Source organism: Enhydra lutris, unplaced genomic scaffold (assembly GCF_002288905.1).
Source record: "Enhydra lutris kenyoni isolate GAN:26980312 unplaced genomic scaffold, ASM228890v2 scaffoldscaffold37, whole genome shotgun sequence".
Taxonomy (NCBI): domain Eukaryota; kingdom Metazoa; phylum Chordata; class Mammalia; order Carnivora; family Mustelidae; genus Enhydra; species Enhydra lutris.
Genome location: NW_019154121.1, coordinates 891,327 through 911,655, shown reverse-complemented (window position 1 = coordinate 911,655; position 20,329 = coordinate 891,327). Strand labels below are relative to the sequence as shown.

The 20,329-nt window shown below is 36.4% G+C and overlaps 1 protein-coding gene across 1 annotated transcript in view; it reads left to right on the top strand.

Annotated features, from left to right (window-relative positions):
• The window catches only part of LOC111154437 (Rho GTPase activating protein 42), a 285,187-nt gene that overhangs the window by 120,557 nt on the left and 144,301 nt on the right, over positions 1-20,329 (top strand). The gene's annotated exons all lie outside the window — the stretch shown is intronic.

Sequence of the window (20,329 nt, the reverse complement as noted above, 5' to 3'; positions counted from 1 at the left end):
CCGACCAGCCCCACCCCACCCCGCCCCTCTCTGCCTGCCTCTCTGCCTACTTGTGATCTCTCTCTCTTTCAAAGAAATAAAATCTTAAAAAAAAAATACTGAACACAGAACTGGCTTAATTTATTTTTCTAATTTTTTAAAAGATTTTATTTATTTATTTGACAGACAAAGATCACAAGTAGGCAGAGAAAGAGGAGAAAGCAGGCTCCCCGGGGAGTAGAAAGCCCGATGCAGGGCTCGATCCCAACCTGAGCCAAAGGCAGAGGCTTTAACCCACTGAGCCACCCAGGCGCCCCAGAACTGACTTAATTTAAAATGAATCATTATAAGGCATTATAGCATTGTACTAGAAAAAAACTAATTAATAGGGTCTTTTATTTTGAGTTAAGAAAATATCAGATAAAACCTTATTATGTAAGTGATTCATGAGTACTTTAGGAAGCTCACATTGCTGCCGTCTGAGGAGCTCCCGCTGCTGTGGAAGATTTTGTTCCTCCTTTCTTTGGTGTTCTTACTGATAGTTGCTTGTGAAGAATTCCTTGTTTTTATTGCCTTGATGTCAGGGCATGATATCCTATAGGTGGTGAATCTCTACTTTTTCTGATCCACTGGGAAAGGAGGGAATGAGGCATTCCCAGCTTAAATGCTTCAATTATATATGGTTTAAATGTAATAAGAACTAATTTGGGCACATGACAGATACATTACTAAATTGGGATTCTATGTTTCTTATGCCCTAATCATATTTGAAGATCAAAACTGACATAGGCGTCAACTTTTAGACAAAATCTGCTTGGAATTCCCCTAACTGATCAAATAGACTATTTGGTAGAGATTTGGTGGACAGATTTGAACTTGAGTGTGCATGGAAGTTGGTCTCTTGGCTCCATTAAGTCTATTTCTGCTTGTGTTGCAGCTGCAGCTCTAGCTCTTAGTGCATCGTGGTAATCTGGCTATTTTGCCACAGATGGCTTTGTGAGCCTATGTCCTGAACATATGGCATTTCCCTTTTGGGTACATGGCCCCAGGTGGCATTGTTGGGCAAATGGCAAGGGATTTGGGTTTGATTCTGTAGGCAAAGACATTCTTTTTACTGGGCCAGACTGAATGAAGGACAGTCTTCTGATGACTGTCCAACTAGGGCCTGTGGGATGAAGCTGACATTCTGGGCAGAGGACCATATAGAGTAAATGAACCTGAATCTTTGAGGTCTTTGAATTTCTGGATCAGCCTAACCTGAATCTTCTACTATCGCTATTTTTCCTGTGATGTGAAATGATATGTTTCTGTGCATTTAAACCACTTTAAATTGGGTTTTCTACTCTTTGGCATTAAACCATGATGCTAGAATTGGAATAAAGTCCTCCTCACACAATGTGTGGACAAAATCTTTAGGATTTTATAATACATGAGTTACAAAATTTTTATGAATGAGAAATTCACTTAAGAGTTTTGTTTATTAGAATGTGTGACATATTGCAGCTCTCTCTTCTATTTGGTTTCTCACAGGTTATTGATTATAATTCCCTTATTGATAAAGATTATATCCTCTTATTGGTGAAGTTCCTTCTCTTCTTCCCTACTGCCTGGAAAAAAGTTAGCTTGACCAGGTGTGGTATCCTCCTGGGCACTGCGGGTGTACAGGATATGGACTGGAAGGAAGCAAACCTGTTGGGAATAAATTTCTTTCACTAAAAAAAGACCAAACCTGAATTCAAGTAATTTAATTGATTCTGATGTTTAATGTGGAAGGATTCTGAACTGGTATGCTGAGCAGCAAGCTGGGCTTCTTTTCAGTTTACCAGGAGGGAAGTGTGCTGCTTGACATGAAAATCACTAGAATGTGGGTTTTATATACTGTAAATACAGGCTGCTGACAAAAATATAACTCCCTTTTTTTTGCATATTCATACATGCTAAGTTGTCTGAATATATACTTTTTTTTTTCTTTTTGCCAAAGGTCATTCTGACTCTTTTTTTTTTTTTTTAAAGATTTTATTTATTTATTTGACAGAGAGAGATCACAAGCAGGCAGAGAGGCAGGCAGAGAGAGAGGAGGAAGCAGGCTCCCTGCTGAGCAGAGAGCCCGATGCGGGGCTCGATCCCAGGACCCCGAAATCACGACCTGAGCCGAAGGCAGCGGCTTAACCCACTGAGCCACCCAGGCGCCCCGGTCATTCTGACTCTTAATGTTTTTATCTCTGCTATTAAATTCAGCATTAAAAATAAAGTTATTATCCAGAATGGAAATTGAGGTTTGTACATTCTGATTGAAACAGAACCTGCTTTTTGCTAAAAGTTCTCAGCTTTGAGGATTTAATACTTCATTACAAAATTTACTTTTTCCTATTAAGTATCTTGTAATTGTGCTGTCCAGTATTTTAAGAAGGTAAGGGTAGGGTAATATGACTTTAAGAGCTTTCTTAGCAAACCAACCCAAATATTAGTAGCTTAAAACAGTGCCACTTATTTTGCTTATGAATCTGCAATATGGACTGGGTTCATCTGGGACAGCTTGTTACTTTTCCACTTGGTCTTAGCTAGGGTGACTTGAAGGCCAGGGACTGCAGTCATCTGAAGGCTCATTCATGTGTCTTCTAGTTGATGCTGGAAAAGAGTAAAACAGTAGGAGACTGGCATTCGGTTCCTTGGCCACTTTCTCTGTGTGATCTCTTCAGCATGTGCTTTTAGCAGTAGTTAGACTTCTTTTCATGTAGAATCAGCACTTTGAAAGTTCATGTCCCAAGTGGAGAGAACCAGGCAGAAGCAGTTGTCTTATTTGACCTAGTCCCTAGGTCATACACTGTACTACCACTATTTTATATATGGTAGAAACACATCATTTAGGCTAGCTCATATTCAAGATGTGGTGAATTGGTTTTTTTTTTTTTTAAGCTTCTGTGTTTTAATTTGGTATGTTAACATTCCATTATAGTTTACATTTGTTGAATATGGGACTATGTCGCAGCATTTAGCTAGGACTTTGAATGCAATAGGAGTGGAATAAGCCTTGCTTTTAGATGGTCTATGTATTGTACCCTTTTTATTTTTCTTACATCTTTTTTGAGGTATAATTTATATACCTTAAAATTCACTCATTTTAACTAAACAATTGAATTATTTTTAGTGAATTTACAGAGTTGTGCTAACATCAGCACAATCCAGATTTAGAACATTTTCATCACCATAATAAAATTTCTCATGTCCATTTATACTCATCTCTATCCCCAGGCAATTAAAAATCTAGTTTCTGTCTTTCTCGATTTGCTTTTTTGAACTGTTTATATAAATGGAATCATACATTATGTGTTGTTTTGTTTTTGGCTTTTTTCACTTAGCATAATTTTTTTTGAAGTTAATTTTGTATCCTGTCAGTACTTTATTCCTTTTTATTGCTGAATAGTATTTCACTGTGTGGACATACCATATATATTCTTTAACCGCTCACCAGTTGATGGACATTTGAGTTGTTTCTCACTACTTGGTTATTATTAATAATGCTGTTATGAACATCGGTGTACAAGTTTTTACATGGACGTATGTTTTTCATTTCTCTTGGGCAGACATCTAGGGGTGAGGTTGCTGGGTTTTCTGGTGAATGTATGTTTAACCTTTTAAGAAAATGCCTGTTTTTCAAAGGAGCTGCACCATCTGTATTCTTACCAGTAGCTTATGAAGATTCTTATTGGAAACATCTTTCTAAAAGTTTTCTGAAGGCATTTTCTGGGTTGAATAAAAGCAGATTTGTGAATGAATTTACTTTGTGGGCAAGTATATCTCTTATCATTTTTAGGGAACAGATGGGGATGTGTGGCTGCTTTCATAAGAATGATGAAATAGGAAAGGAAGAGAAAATAAAGTGGAAGGAAAGAGAGACAGCTCCATTCTCCATCCTTTGAACAATTACTGTTTAATTTTTGTTGTTGAAGTTTGTTAATTTAAGGTTTTTTTTTTTAAAAATTGAGATAATTGACATCTTAGAGGTATACAACATGATGACTTGATATTTGTATACATTATAAAATGATCACCATAATAAATCTAGTTAACATCCATCCCCTCACATTTAGAATTTTTTCTTAAGAAGTTTAAAGATTTGGGGCGCCTGGGTGGCTCAGTGGGTTGAGCCGCTGCCTTCGGCTCAGGTCATGATCCCAGGTCCTGGGTTCGAGCCCCACATCGGGCTTTCTGCTCAGCAGGGAGCCTGCTTCCTCCTCTCTCTCTGTCTGCCTCTCTGCTTACTTGTGATTTCTCTCTGTCAAATAAATAAATAAAATCTTTAAAAAAAAATTAAAAAAAAAAAAGAAGTTTAAAGATTTACTCCCTTAGTAACTTCCAACTATACAGTACAGTATTATGAACAATAGTTGCCATTCTGCACATTACATCCCCGTGACTTACTTTATAACTGGAAATTTGTGCCTTTTGACTCCCCTTTCACCCATTCTTTGCCTCTGGCAACCACCCATCTGTTCTCTGTATCAGTTCTTTTTCTTTTCTTTTCTTTTTTTTTTTTAAAGATTCCACTTACGTGAGATCACCTGGTATTTGCTTTTCTGCTTGACTTATTTCACTTAGCAAAATGCCCTCAGGGTTTATCTACATTGTCACAAATGTCAGGATTTACTTCTTTTCTTATGGCTGAATAATATTCCATTGTGTCTGTGTATATGAATGTATATGTGTGTGTGTGTGTTATGTCTTTTCTCTCATCGCATCGCATTTTTCTTTGTCCACTCATTGGTCAATGGACACTTAGGTTGTTGCCATATACTGGCTATTGTAAATAATGCTGCAATGAATATGAGAGTGCAGATATCTCTTTGAATTAGTGTTTTTGTTTCCTTTAGATAATCACCTTGGTGTTAGATTTCCTGATCTTATGGTATTTCTATTTTTAATTTTTGGGGGAACCTCCAAAATGTTTTCCATAGTGGCTGTATCAGTTTACATTCCTACCAACAGTGCACAAGTGTTCCCTTTTCTCCACATCCTTGCCAACGCTTGTTATTTCTTATCTTTTTGATACTAGCCAATCTAACTGGTGTGAGGTGATATCTTATTGTAGTTTTGATTTGCATTTCCCTGGTGATTAGTGATGTTGTGTGCCTTTGCATGCACCTGTTGGCCACCTGTATTCTTGATTATAATGCCTTACTAAGATCTAAGGTTATCTTCACTTTGTGGCTTATTATACTTTTCCATGAGTTTTATGATGGTAAGGATTGTTATTTTTAAATACTACTTTACATGGGAACATTCCTTAAATTCACTTTTTCTTTGTGGCAAGGTTCATTTTATAGAAGATTTGAACTGATTAAAGAGATTTTCAAGCACAACAAAGATGTTGTTTGAGAAACTTATGATAATGCTACCTATCACAAAATTGATGTTTCCTTATAAATAAATTCAAGTTGTACATTTTTGGCAGGAATTAAAGCATCTGATGTCATTCTGTCTCATTACTGTTTGATGTTTTGCTTATCATGGTGTCTACTACTTTACTCCACTGTGAAGTCTTTGGAATTAGTAAGTTAAGTTCTATCTGAGGGAAGACTAGATATGTAGACATCCTGTTATCATAACAAGCAGTGTTTTTCATGCCTCTCAGTTAATTTACAGAAAGAAATATTGAGATAATGCTCAATGGAAGAAACATTTAATGATTTTTAGGTTATCTTTTTGGGTAATACAAAGATAATGTTTGGTAAATATTAAACATTAGCTTATACCACACAAAATCAAGGATAGAGCTTTGATGCTCTGCTACTCACTGTCATGTTTAGAGCCAGAGTTCTTGACTCTCAGTTCTCTTGCAGGATGTTGGGCACACATTGTGTGTACTCATTTTGTGTGTCCTTTTCTCAATTTGTATCCCTGTTCTCTGTTGCTTTATTTCTAACTCCATTTTAGATTTATCTTATCTTACTGTGTTATAGTATCTTCATAAGATATTTGAAGATTCCTTTTAGAACATAATATAAGAGAGATAGAATAAAAGAAACTTTTACATTTAGCCTGTTTTCAGGGCATATAAGTCTGTTCTTGAGGATCAGCTGTTGAGTTTTCAGTGTTTGACAGGCACAAAAATAAAATATGTTAAATAAAATAAAATAAAAAAATAAAATAAAATAAAATATGTTAAATAATGGCTCAGCTCAATTCCTGGGAAGCCATCCTGATTTTCATCTCCTTTTTATTTAATCCTGCACCAATATTTACTGTTTTGAAAACTTTCTTTCATAGTTGTCCTTGTGTCCCCATGAAATTATAACCTTGTTTAGGACAAGGGCTATCCATGCATTATATAGTATTTCCAGGTATTATGTACTTTCATATATATATATATATATATAATCTGTTGAACACAACTAGCCTTATGTCTTTAGTCTCTAGTAATATGTGATAGGCAATTTACTAATTCAGTTTTTACCAAATTAAATGGAGAGTAAACTTGAGTCTGGCTATTCTTCTGACACTTGTGTTCCTATAATGTAACATGTCAGCAAATCCTAAGTCATTGAGATTTGGTGATCATTTAGATAAATCATTAATGTAAGATAAGTGTCCTTCTTCTTAATAAGTCACAGTGACCTGAACATTTTTGTAGTCAATAAAGATGAATATGAATGATTGTGAACATAGCAGTTTTGGAGTTATTCTCTGGTTAATTGAAGTAAACATACTGTAACTTCCACTTGCCAGCTAATCAGAAACACTCTTGACAGAATCTACTATGAAGAAAATGGAAAGGAGTAACTTGAGGATCTTTGGAATAAAGTCTGGAGGTGGTGCAGAGCAGAAGTACCTTTGCCCAAGGACAGAGTTGATGCCATACTGACCACTACCAGTAAAGAGTGACTGTAAATAGGCAGTGTGTTCAATTTTATGTCAAATAATTGGTGATTCTTAAGTTATAAAGAGAAACCAAGGGCTAGAATGATTTTTCCACACTTCACTCATAAAGATAATATAATGCCAGACATCTCGTCAACTTTTAGATTTGTGATAGAGCCTTAGTTTTTAGTTTGTAGACTATAAGTCAAGTCAAAAGTAGAAATATGAACTAGACTTTAAATTACCTTGTTAAGTTATGAAGTAACAATGTTAGAAGGGAGTTTTGGAAAAACTTGTGAAAGTGTGTTTTGAGTGTGCTCATTATACATGATCTGTATAATTTTTCAAAATAGTTATGTGTTTCTTATATTTCTCACAAAGTGGACTTGCATCCCTTGCAAAGAAGTATAACAAAGCAGTTGTTCCTTTGTTCTTTGCCTCAAGTCATCAGAGGTCCCTGCTATATTTCTGTCAGTGACAGTATCTTCCTATTACAGGTATTTTCAAAGAGGAAACCAAGTTGGAAAAGGTTCTTCCATTCCTTGAGCATTTCCTTCCATGGGGGCTCAAGATACTGTTCAAGACTTCCCACTTTTGGGATGCCTGGGTGGCTCAGTTGGTTAAGCATCTGTGTTTGGCTGAAGTCCTGACCCCAGGGTCCTGGGACTGAGTCCTGCATTAGGCTCCTGGCTTAGCAGGGAGCCTGCTGCTTCCTTTGCCTGCTGCTCCCCTTGCTCGTGCTCTTTCTCTTTCACTCTCTCTGATGAGTAAATGAATAAAAAATCTTTAGAAACTTAAAAAAAAAAAAAAAAAAGACTTCCCACTTTTGAGCACTAATAACCTAAGGGCCTTGATATTTGCTAAATAAAGTATATAAATAGGAGTTACTTATTTTTATAATGCTAATAATAAACATTTAGTATTTAATTCCATTTTTAAAACTTTTATAGTGAATTTAGAACTTATCAAGAAGAAAAGTATGACCATGACCATCTCTCTCTCTCTTTTTTTCTCTCTCTTCATGCTGCCACATGGAAAGGTTTAAAAAGGAAGGGGCGAGTTTTTTTAAAGCAGGGTGCTGGTGTATTCATCTTTTAGGGATCTAATATTTTTATGACAAAATTTGTGTAAAGCTATCTCTGAAGTACCTAATTGCTTCTTTATAATGTAGAAGAGTGTTTAAAGTTGTCCCAAAATTTATCTTAAATTATTAATAGATGATCATGGAGTGAGGAGAAACCGAGCTTATTTCAGTTCAATAAGGCACTATATTAGTCTGCTATTAATTGTTTTTGCAATTTTAATTTCTTTGGGCTTTCATCTCTTTAATTCTAGAAGGGACAGGATTAGATATGATTATCTCAGAGCTGCCCAGTAGCTTTAGATTATTTTCTATCTAGTTTAACCTTGGTATTTGAAAAAAAAAAAATAGATTCAATTTGTAGATATACCATGAAGTATAGTCTTTTGACAAATTAAGACACATATAGCTTTGTGTATACATTTACTTTATAGTTAGATGACACTGAATATGATAAGTGGATGTCACATTCAGGTTAATTCTGATACACAAATTCCTTTTCTCTTCCCCCACCCTAGAAGGCAGTTGCTTTAAGTTTGTAAACTTGTCCATCCATGTAGAGTCATAGATAAAAGTGATGAGTATTTGAGTTTATTTGACGGGAAGTTCTTGGCAGTTAATACCAAAGGGTTTTTCCATAGTTCTTTTTATTGTTGCTTTTTGGTTTTTGCAGGAGTTGAGTTCAATTTAGGGGCAGAACTTCCCTTCAACTCTGTGAATATCATTCTTTGCAGTGACAAGTGGCTTTTAAAACCTCAGGAGGTGTAACACTTTTATGAATAGTAATGGCCCATAGTGCAAATGTGACATCTATATAGAATAAAATTTTCATTCCTTTGTCATTATAATCACATTCTGTATTTCTGTGATAGCTAACATAGAATAAAATCTAAATTTCATACCATGATTTTGAAGACCTTATCTTCTCTACCGTCTGCTTTATTTATTATTTTTTTTTAAAGATGTTATTTATTTATTTGACAGAGAGAGATCACAAGTAGACGGAGAGGCAGGCAGAGAGAGAGAGAGAGAGAGGGAAGCAGGCTCCCTGCTGAGCAGAGAGCCCGATGTGGGACTCGATCCCAGGACCCTGAGATCATGACCTGAGCCGAAGGCAGCGGCTTGACCCACTGAGCCACCCAGGCGCCCCTCTACCGTCTGCTTTAATTTCAGACATTCCCTGTTGCCTTCACAGGGATTTAGTCATGCCAGGCTTCTTTTATTTTCATCAGCATGTCAAGCATGCTTCTGTCTGTCTTAGAGGGTTTATACTTTCTCTTCTTTCTGCCTGAAACTCTTCCAGATCTCTGAGGAGAGATCAGGGGGTGAGGAGTTATAATTCATGTTTCAGTTCAAGGTGCCTCTCTTCATTGAGCCATTTGTTTACCACCCAATTTTATTAGTATCCCCACTGCCATTATTTTCTGTCACATCAACTTGTTTCGTTTTCTTTGTGATTTCTATCAACTGGTATTATCTTTTTAATTTTTTTTGTGCTTATTTGACTTTATGAATTATAAAATAGTGCAGCCTTTGTATTCCACAGTAAATATTTGCTTGAAACCTATTTGATCTACAGGTATCAACTCAGGAATTACGCCTTAATGGTTGAATCCTTTCCAACTAAATCATTGGAAACATCTAGTTTTGGTTTATAAGCAACTGATTTGTGATTAATTTTAAATTCTCACCTGGAAAGTTGTGAAGAATAGTCTATGTGTTGTTTCTGGTTGAACAATAACACTCACTGGGTCTATCAGTACAATATTCACTGGTCATCTATATATGTAAACCAAAAATGGAAGCATTATTACCATGTTATTTTGATATGATCATGGTCTACAATAAAGTTATCATTTATTAAGGGAGCCTATCCACATTTTGCCACACATGTACCTCTAGCAGGCAGCTGTGTTTTCACCAACCTAATTATTTCTCTCACTCGACTATCCATGGTGCCCAAAATCCCCACCACTGGATTGCCATGCTGTTTTAAGTGTCCCCAGGGCAAATAGCTTTCATTGTACAAAAAGCAGATTAGCATTTGTCAGTAAATCAGATTTACTGGTTGTTGGGGAGCATGGAGAAAGGTCTTGATGAAAGAAACCATAGAAGCCGTAAGATTTTATTGGTGGGCCAAAGAGTTTGGTAATGTTTGGAAATACTTAGAATTCAGGTTTCCTGAAAGCAAAGTTCTTGGTAAGGGGCTCCAGTAAGAGAGAAAAAAGGATGATGGTGCCTGCCCTGAATAAACACACTAGAATAAAGGCCAAACGAAGTTGAATGAGGGCCAACTGAAGTGGTAGTATTTTCTGAAAACAAATTTTATCTTCTTCACAATTTGACCTAGGCTTGCCCTTGCTTTGCCTTTTGGCATAAATGCTCTAATTGTAACACAGTACAATTACAGTAATGTAATTTAGTCCCTGAGTAATGTAGATAGTATGCTCCCTGGCTGTTAAGCTCAAAGACCAATAGAAGCTGTGCTTTTCGTTCCTCATTATTTCAAGGGTATTTAGAAGTCTAATTGAAGTTTTGGCATAGGGTAGCAAGGCATCTTCCAGTGATAAGATAGCAGGCCATTGCTTATTCATCTCTAATGAATATTGAAGGACAGTCTGTTTTGCCAAATAGCATTTAGCTTTCCTATTCTCTCTACCCTATCCCCCAGTGCTTATTCAAGATTCATTTCCAAATGGTGAACTAGAGTTGGTAAAGAATAAGAAGTTGCAGAAGTTCATCTCATCCATTCTCCTTTTATTTATTTATTTATTTATTTTTAAAGATTTTATTTATTTATTTGACAGAGAGAGATCACAAGTAGACGGAGAGGCAGGCAGAGAGAGAGAGAGAGGGAAGCAGGCTCCCTGCTGAGCAGAGAGCCCGATGCGGGACTCGATCCCAGGACCCTGAGATCATGACCTGAGCCGAAGGCAGCGGCTTAACCCACTGAGCCACCCAGGCGCCCCTCCATTCTCCTTTTAAAAGTAGAAATAAAAATTTAATGATGGGATTAAGATTTTGTTTGTATGTATAGTGAAAATTCATAACCTGGCATGCCCTAGTAGAAGGTGGTCTATATTCATTATCTGCTAAAATCTTCATTTTCCTTAAAAGAAACCTGTGTGTGTGTGTGTGTGTGTGTGTGTGTGTGTGTGTGTGTCTTAATCTGAAATCCATACATTTCAGTTTTTCTCTTTCTCAGTGGTTTCAAAATACTTTGCAATCAATAATACATGAATGAATGGACTATTGTTTGAGACTGAGGTCAGATTATGAATAGGAAAATGACATTTAGTTTGCATGAATGCAAAGTCCAGCATTGTCCATCTTAATTTTAGTTTGATTTTGAGATTTTCTATTCTCTAACTTGTCTTCCAACTCTTTCCCCATGTAGTTACGCATCCTCACTTCCGCTAATGTGCTTGTATCAAAATATGTTTTTTTGGCCTTAACTGTATGCCTTAGATACTGCTCCAGGCCCTTGGGAATACAAAAATAAAAAAAGAAATTCGGCTTTCTTTTCTTTTTCTAAGGCATTTCCTTAGAAATACTCATAATTTTGCTGGGAAGACAGAATGGCATGGTGTGGCTTACAGAGATCTGTGATCCACTGTCACAGTGATAAAATCACAATCCTGGGTCTATCTTACACCGAGAATATTAAGGAAGCCTCACTAAGGGCATGATACTTGGGCTGAGGTTTAAAGGATAAGAGACATTTAGATAGAATGAGGGAACCGGGGAAGGAAAACTAAGGGAAAGGTCACAATGTGAGTTAGACTTTATCAATTGTGTTCTATGGTGAAAGAGAAGACTTGCCACATTGAAGTGGCAGCAAAGAATGTGTGGAGCTAGTGAGGGGTTCTTCATTAAGGATCGTGGGATACTGGGCTAAGGAAATGTCTTTTGTATTGAAGGTTGTGGAGGGATGATAAAAGCTAGGAAATAACATACTCTTCTTTTATAGACATTCTGGTAGCTGTATAGAAAATTAGATATGGGTGGGTTGTGAAACTGGGTGCTGATAGGTATGTAAGATGAATGTTCTAATTCTGGAGAGAGGTGATGGGATGCATGCCAAAGCAGTAGGAAGATCATGGATAGGATGTGAAAGTCTGGGGCAATGGGCAGCTGCCAAAATTTGGTGTCATTCACTGAGAGGAGACAAACCGAGATTGGAGAAGGCTGAAACATATCTCAAGAGTTGTTTTTGAGGTGCTTCTGGGAATGGGACAAACACTTGGTTTATAGATAGAGAGTTTAGCAGAAGTATCTGGGCTGCAGATAAGATTTATAAGCCATCGATCACTTCATGGGATATTTGAAGCATCAAACTACCTTAGGTCACCCACAGATAAGGTGTAGAATTTTCTCTTCTCTTGAAATGTAAGATAAAGGTAAGTTTGTTGAGCCTGTCTCTGCCCCCTTTACTGTGCAGGACAGTTCTTGAAAGCTTATTAGGTCAGAATGCCATTGGAGAAGACAACTTAAGATACACCTGAATGCTCTCAGGATGTTATGCTTAGCGGGGGTAAGGTGGAAGCTTCATTACCGTTGTGTCTTTATGTTAAGGTGCAAAGTTTTTTTGTTGTTGTTTTTGTAATTTATAGTCCAGTTTTATTATATTCTTGAATTATCTGAAAAGGTGCATTTTCTCATCTAGTATTTTCAGATTAATTAATTTTTAGATTAATTAAAATTTCTTAACTTTAGTCATACTCTAGACTATGTTAGGAATTCCTAAAAGCCCAAAGATGGGGACAGGGTGTGATTGTTGGCAAAGTGATGGGAGTTGCTTCTCAGTGTTCTGTGTAGGGATCTGGGTAATGTTGAGATAAGAACTAGGGTTTTACCAGCATCAACACTGTTCTTGCTTATGTAAACTGGGCATCACAGAAGCTGTTTTCTTCTCCACTAAATATACTATCTCTTAGTTTTTTAAGAGAAAGCAAAAGAGAGAGGAGAGAGGTTGTTCCCCATACCTTTTCATAATTTCATATAGGATGACTTAGATCTCCCTCAGCATAGAGTTACTGCTTTGCATTATGTCAGGTTGTACACATCATCATGAATGCCTCAGTCTGAATCCCAGGCTGGCTGCTGCTGTCAGGAGGGGAAGTCATTTCCAAGCTTCCAAGCTTTATTTTCTGGAGAGGAATCATAACCATTCTTTTAGCTAGTTCTATGAATTGAAAGTAATTCATGGCTTGAGGGTAAGACCAAAAGAAGTCAGATGTTAATGATTTATAAAATGATTATGTTTTCTGTTGGGACATACTTTTCACGGATAAGGAAAAGTGTATATATATATATATATATATATATATATATATATATATTTTAAGATTTTATTTATTTATTTGACAGACAGATATCACAAGTAGGCAGAGAAGCAGGCAGAGAGAGGAGGAAGCAGTCTCCCTGCTAGGCAGAGAGCCCGATGTGGGGCTCAATCCCAGGACCCTGGGATCATGACCTGAGCTGAAGGCAGAGGCTTTAACCCACTGAGCCACCCTGGAGCCCCAGTATATGTATTTTTAATGTTTTTTTGTCATGTGTTGTAAAGAAAATTTCTCTAGTATTGACACATCACTGTTACTGCACATGATACAAGACCTCACATAAAGGGTTGAAAGAGCTTCTTTAGTTCATTGGGTAAGAAAACTTTTTGACAGCTGTACAGTGTGGAAAACTGGCCCAGGATTTATGACCAGATCTGGTTTTGGAAAAGACCAGGCACAAGATTTAGAACATATGGAATTTATTTGGGAAGTAATTCTTAGCTATGACTAAGAGCCTATGTTCAAATGCCTGGGAAAGTTTAAAAGAAAATGTTTGCAAAATAAATCATACCTCTTGTTTGCTAAATTGTGGGACTTTGATAACTTTGGGGTACTCTTGGACTTTTGTAATTATGTATTAAAGCCCTGAAGTTTTCTCTTTTAATTATTTTTTCTTGGTTTTATTTTAACACTGTGATTCAATTTGTTGGTTCATTCAATTAAGGAATTATTTATTTCAAAAGATTTTCTCTTCCTCTTAGCCCCCAGAGATCCTTAAAATACTCACATTCAAGCAGTTACTACCAGTTTAGTTTATAGGAAAAAAACACTGAATGTGTGTGTATTAGCTTCTGGTGTTTTTTGTTTTTTTTTTTCTTAACTGTACAAGTTCCAGCTACGGTGTTTACTGTGTTTGTTTATATCAAGATAGTACGTGACACAAACATCCTAAGTAAGTGTTGTACCAGGAAACTGAAGTAAGAAAAAGCAATACTAGTATGGTTATATTTCTGAAAGAATACCCATTTTTCTAATTTCCTAAACTTTTACTGGTAGAATTATATGGGAGAAATGTTCCTATTTTAAGCTAAAAATTCCTCATATTCCCTGTGTCCATACTGCTTCTCACATCACCATTACATTATTACAACTAAGCATTTCATAAGCCAAGAAAAATCATTATTACTCACCTCAGCCTGAGTTTTATCACACATATAAATATGGCATCAGCACAATAGTGAAACTGGAGACGCAATAAAAAGTCTATAACATTTTTCAAAGAAGATGAGTAATAGAGAAAATAATATATCTACCTCATCCTATATGAGTTTAGAAATTAGAAAATAGGAAAGTAATCTCATCCCTAATTCTGCAGGTCATTTGTTTTCTTTGGTTTTTATTTTATGATAGCCATACTCACAAGCAACTTGTGGGGGCAAGTCTTACTTTTGGTCCTGTAGTATATTCTTTATTATCAGACAGTGGTCTGATGAGGTTTGACAGGTAGTTAGGCGTATGGACGCTGGAGTCAGAATGCTGGAGTTCATGTTGTAGCTCTGCTACCAACTATTTGTGTGTGACCTTGGGCAAATTAGCCTCTTTGGGTCTCAGTTTCCTTATCTGTAAAATAGGAAGAATAATAGTAACTTTTTCATAAATCTGTTGTAAGAACTGAAGAATTCTCTTGGACCATATAGTAAGTGTTCAGTAATTATTGTTATATGTGTACTCTAGAATCTGTTTCCTCATTTACCTGATGGGAGTGACCTGTGCACTTTTCTCTTCAGGCTTTTAGGCCTATTAGTCTATAACATACTCCCCTACCCCAAACCCCTTTCCTGGTTCCCAGCTAAGATCCTGTAGAGCCATGTTTTTCTGTTTTGAGTTTTCCATTCAGTACAGTAGTGAAATCAACCTTAAGGAAGAAGGAGTAGGGAGAATTTGGAGGGTGACTTGCATCTCTTTTTTGAGGAGTTACTGTTCTTTCCCTTTTAGCCTATATAGCCATTTGTAGGATAACAGTCTGTCCTTCAAAGTTTTGATTTGAAATAAAATAGTGCCTATTTCTTTTCCCCTGCAAAATCAGCTTATAAGTAAAGAAACTTGTGTGAAAAAAAAAATCATTGTAAATCAATAGTTGTTTTTTTTTTGTGACTGAGTCTTTTTCTAAAGATACCAGTGAGTTCAGTTTCTTATTGCTACTTACTTAGATATTGATTGCTACTTATGTTATACAGCGTATATCACTACATATTATAGAAATACTAATTATCAAAAATAGTTTGTTGCCATCCTCAATAATATGATGAGGAACAGTATTTGCTATAGTAACTTACTGCAGGTGCCCATTATGACTGTCAGAAATAACTTTATTTAATTTAGCAATGGTCGTGTTGAGTTTCCACTGGGCAAGGGATTTTTGCTAGACAGTGATTATTAAAAAAAATCAGTAAGACATTATCTCCACTTTTCCAGGAAGAGAAAGATAACTGTGTCTATGTTTATATAACATATGCAGTATAAATACTGTCAGTCTTATTAGTAAGAGATGATTATAACCAACATCTGTGATCATTCCTTCACTGTGGAGATTCAGCCTCAGGATCATTCTCAACCCAGCACCACAGAAACCTGCTATCACTCAGATAGATTTGGAAGCTAAAACTGTTTATTATCAGTGCTATTTTAGAAGTTTGTTCAAGGTATTGCTATTGAAGCCCAGAAATTCAAAAGCCTTGCTCTGCATCAAAAAGCTTAAGTGTGAAGAAGTACAAATGAGTTTAATCTCTTGGGTGTTGGGAAAGACATACTGAATTGGAAATGTTATAAGCCCACAGGTACACAGGTACACAGGTTTGAAAGAGGTACTTTAAAAAGTAGATGAAAGGAGTCTTGTGTAGATACCGCTCTTTCCCACTGTTTGTAGTTTAATATTGGTGTCTTCCAAATATTGTTCTAAGCATTGATGTGCTGGAAAAGGTTAACTGCCAGCAATTAGGGGTGCGTGAGTGTGTGTCTGTGTGCGCGCATGCATGTGTAGGTGTACATAACCCTGATTTGTAATGCTTATTGATTTCCATGGTGTAAATACTTCCACATTAGCTGACTTCAACCCCACATCATTGAATGAATACAGAGATATACATAGTGTTTTCCTAGAGCCACTGTGAGCTTGCTCCTGCCCATCACTAGCCCCCAATCTCTCTTCTTATACTTTCTCTATCACTCCCTGTATTAATTAAGTTAGTCTCTGCTTTGCTTATATGCTTTTCTATCCTGCCTAATTCCTTCCTCCTTTCTCTTTTCTCCCTTCCATTCCTTTCCCATTATTGCAAAATTGGAATAAGCAATTTAAGAAATTGAATATACACTGGGGTATCTGAAGTCTTTCTTAAGGTTTTGACAATCTGCCATTACAGAAATACTGAGCAATTGTGATTAAAATAAATTAACACTCAGCTCCTAAGATGTAATTGCTGTAAAATAACTGTGACTCTGGGAATTTACTTAATGAATTTTCATTTCTTTTATAAACTCACAACAACTATTAGAAGCTTGCTTAAATTCACAAATGAAGAATTTAAAACAAATGAATGGTTTCAGTTTCTCTCTCCAAGATATTTTTAGTAGAGAATACTGAGAGGGGTAGAGAAATATTAGCAGAAGAAATAGCAATAACAGCAGGGTGGGGAGGAGATAAACATTGAATTACATAAATTATCACCTTGTTGAAGCTCCTCCCCAACATGAAGCCACTTTGACTAGGGGGTAAAACCGGGGGAGGGGGGTGGTGGAGTCTTGAGGCCCCAATTGACTCAGCTCAAGATATACTGTGTTTTTGATATTTAAGGTGGGGAGAAGAGAGAAGGTATATTTTCATCAGCATAAGGACATCAGGACATGGGACAGCTGTGTTAAAGGAAAGTCATTGGCCATCTCCTACAGGGTTAACAAACTTAGATGCATCATTGGATACTATTGGCAATACCACAGATGTATACATTTTCAATAGATCCCAGGATTTCCTGAGAATTCCAAAGGCAGAGGACTGGCTGAAGTAACCTCATCAGTAATTTTGCAGAATGTTTTTACCCAGTGAAATTTAGGAGTGATTATTTAACCCATTGAAACAACTGAGGTTGCAGCATTTCTTACATTACTTGTGTACTCACAGGAAGATTGAACTTCAGTATCTGATTTGTGTGACCTTTGAGGAGAGGTAATGCAGCCATATATTCCATAAAAGTGCATTCCCTAAATGCATGCTTTCTGGTCAAAATCAAAAGAAGAGTATTTGTTATGATGAATGTATGATGTATGTGTAGGAGTATTTAAGTAGCTTGTAAAATATCAATTCCACTTTGACCTTCGCATGTCTACTTTTTTATAGCTGAAAACAGTTTGGCCTTCTTTTTGCTGATTTTTTTTCAGTCTACTTTATCTTAGAATTATAAATGTTCAAGTAGTAATCAGGATGATAATAAGTGGACAGAGGTTTTGAGCAGACAGTATGTTATGGTTATATCTCCTATTTAAAATGTTTTCCACAATGCTTGAATGCTTTAAAATATTCTTAGTGTAATCTCCCATTAGAGATTGCTGGGTAAAAGGGAATGATGCAAAAGTAGTTTAAGAGCAACAAAAACCCAAGAAAAAGAACTTTCCTTTCTTGTTCAAATAACTTAATATTTAGAGAGTTTCAGTGGTACAACCTAGAGTTATGATATCATTAGATTGCACTGGATTACATGAAATTTTGCAATTTACCCTTCTCTTCCACTTTCTTAGCTAGATTCTATGAAAATGGTCAATTCTTTATTGGATGAATGCTTTTCTACTCCCTCATCTTATGAGTGTAGATGGCTTTGTTAAAAATAGTAAACTTTAATTTGAGTTATTTGGGATAGTTATAAGTTCTAGAAGTAGAGAGGATTCTTTGCTGTTAACCCTAGATAAACACTCTGTTCCATTTAAGAGTCTTGACATTCAGTATATGCTGATGAGATTTCACTCTTATACTAGCACTATAGTAGCAACTTCCCATTTCATTTAAAAAATATACATATATGCATTATAATTGACCTACACAAAAGAATGAATTTAAAAGGAAGCAAGTAAAAATTTATACTAATAAACTTATGATCATTATACATAAAATATAAAATTTAATCTTTGTAAATAAACATATTATCATCCTTAAACATAAAGGGAAACAGACTTGGAAAGTTTGAATAACTTGACCAAGATTGTACAGTTGTCAGGGTATAAACCAAGAATTAAACAGAAACTAGTGCACTCTCCTGAAGAGTGTACTACTTTGTGTCTTTTGATATAAGGGACAATTCATAAAGCATCATTCTCCAAAAATTTAAATTTCTTTACCTGTATATTTCAATAAGAAAAATACAATTACTGGTAAAAGTAAAGAAAATATGAAAGTAATATTAAATTTAAAAGAGTGTTGGATCTAAACAGATGAGGTCCAATGAGGTGGGGTTCATAATGGAATACTGCTTAATAAGCAGAATCAAAACATTCAGTACTGAAGTAGCAAGTGACGTTCAGGTTGAAATTAAATGTATTACAGTGGTACCCAGCTAACCTTACATAGCACTTTTTTAAAAAAAGGTGAAGATATAGTTTTTCAGAGTAATTTGCTTACATTGAAGGATATAAAGTAAAGCCTTTAGTCTTTGACTTTGTATCACTTATTAAATGAAGGTCTTATTTGTATATCCATCCTTTACACCTTTTGTGAGTTTGGCTTTTGAGTTCTAGTTTAGAAGAGCTGTGGGCTTACTGATGCAAGAGAAGGACTGTCTCTCCTTTTTTTTTTTTTTTTTTTTTTTTTTTAAAGATTTTATTTACTTGAGAGACAGAGTGAGCAAGAGAATTCAGGAGCAGAGGCAGAAGGAAAGGGAGAAGCAGACTCCCTGGCTCAGCAGGGAGCCTGACACTGGGCTCAATCCCAGGACTCTAGGATCATGACCTGAGCTGAAGACAGGTACTTAACTAACTGAGCCAACCAGGCACCCCAGGACTGTCTCTTGTATAGCTGTGAAGACTAAGGAGTGAACCTCAGGCTAGCCTTAGACCACTTGTCAGAATTTCATCCTGAGATGCTGTTTGGGAGGGAGGAACAGGACAGAATTTGGAAGAAGGCAGAAGGGAGATACTTGCCAATAATCCCAAATAGGACTGTGTCTAATTTTCCTGGTTGCAAATACTAACAGGAAAACAATCCATTCTTATCTCAGACTGCTTATAGGTATCTTGTGAATTAAATGTGTTTCGTCTACTCATGAAATACCTTTGTGATCTTTATTCTGTGTTCAGATTGGCTATATAACTATCTCAACAGGAAGTTATTTGTGCAATGAGCTACACCATCCAGGTTTTATTTCGGTAAATAGCATCATCTGTTGTGGCCTTCTCAAGCAGTTGCTTTAGCGAGTACCACAGAATATTATTCAATCTTCTTTTCAAATTTTTGAGTGTTTTGGTACTTTGAAAGTTTGAGGTAGAAAATTACAGTCTTCTATCCTAATATTATGAGTAGGTTAAGGTTAATAGGATACTATATTCACTGACTAGTGATGGGCTGTGATGGTACCAACCATGCTGGATTTTAACCAGAACCTGGAAAGGGGAGAATAAGTAAAAGTGCAAGAATTACCCTTCAGATTTGTTTTATTCCCTTGCTGCTCATTTTGTTGGTTCTCAGCAGTGAAAAGCAGGTGTTAAAAATAGGAATTTTGTGGGGCGCCTGGGTAGCTCAGTTGGTTAAGCGGCTGCCTTGGGCTCAGGTTGTGATCCCAAGGTCCTGGGATCCAGCCGCACATCAGGCTCCTTGCTTAGTGGGGAGTCAGCTTCTCCCTCTGCCTGATGCTCCGCCTACTTGTGCGCGCTCTCTCTCTCTCTCTCTGTGTCAAATAAATAAATAATATCTTTTAAAAAATTGGAATTTTTTAAAAAGATGTATTTATTTGAGAGAGAAAGAGAGCACACACCTGTGCAAGCAGGGGAAAGGAGCAGAGGGAGAGGGAGAGAAGCAGATTTCCTGGTGAGTGCAGAGCCCAATGTGGGACTTGATCTCAGGACCCTGAGATCATGACCCCAGCTAAAA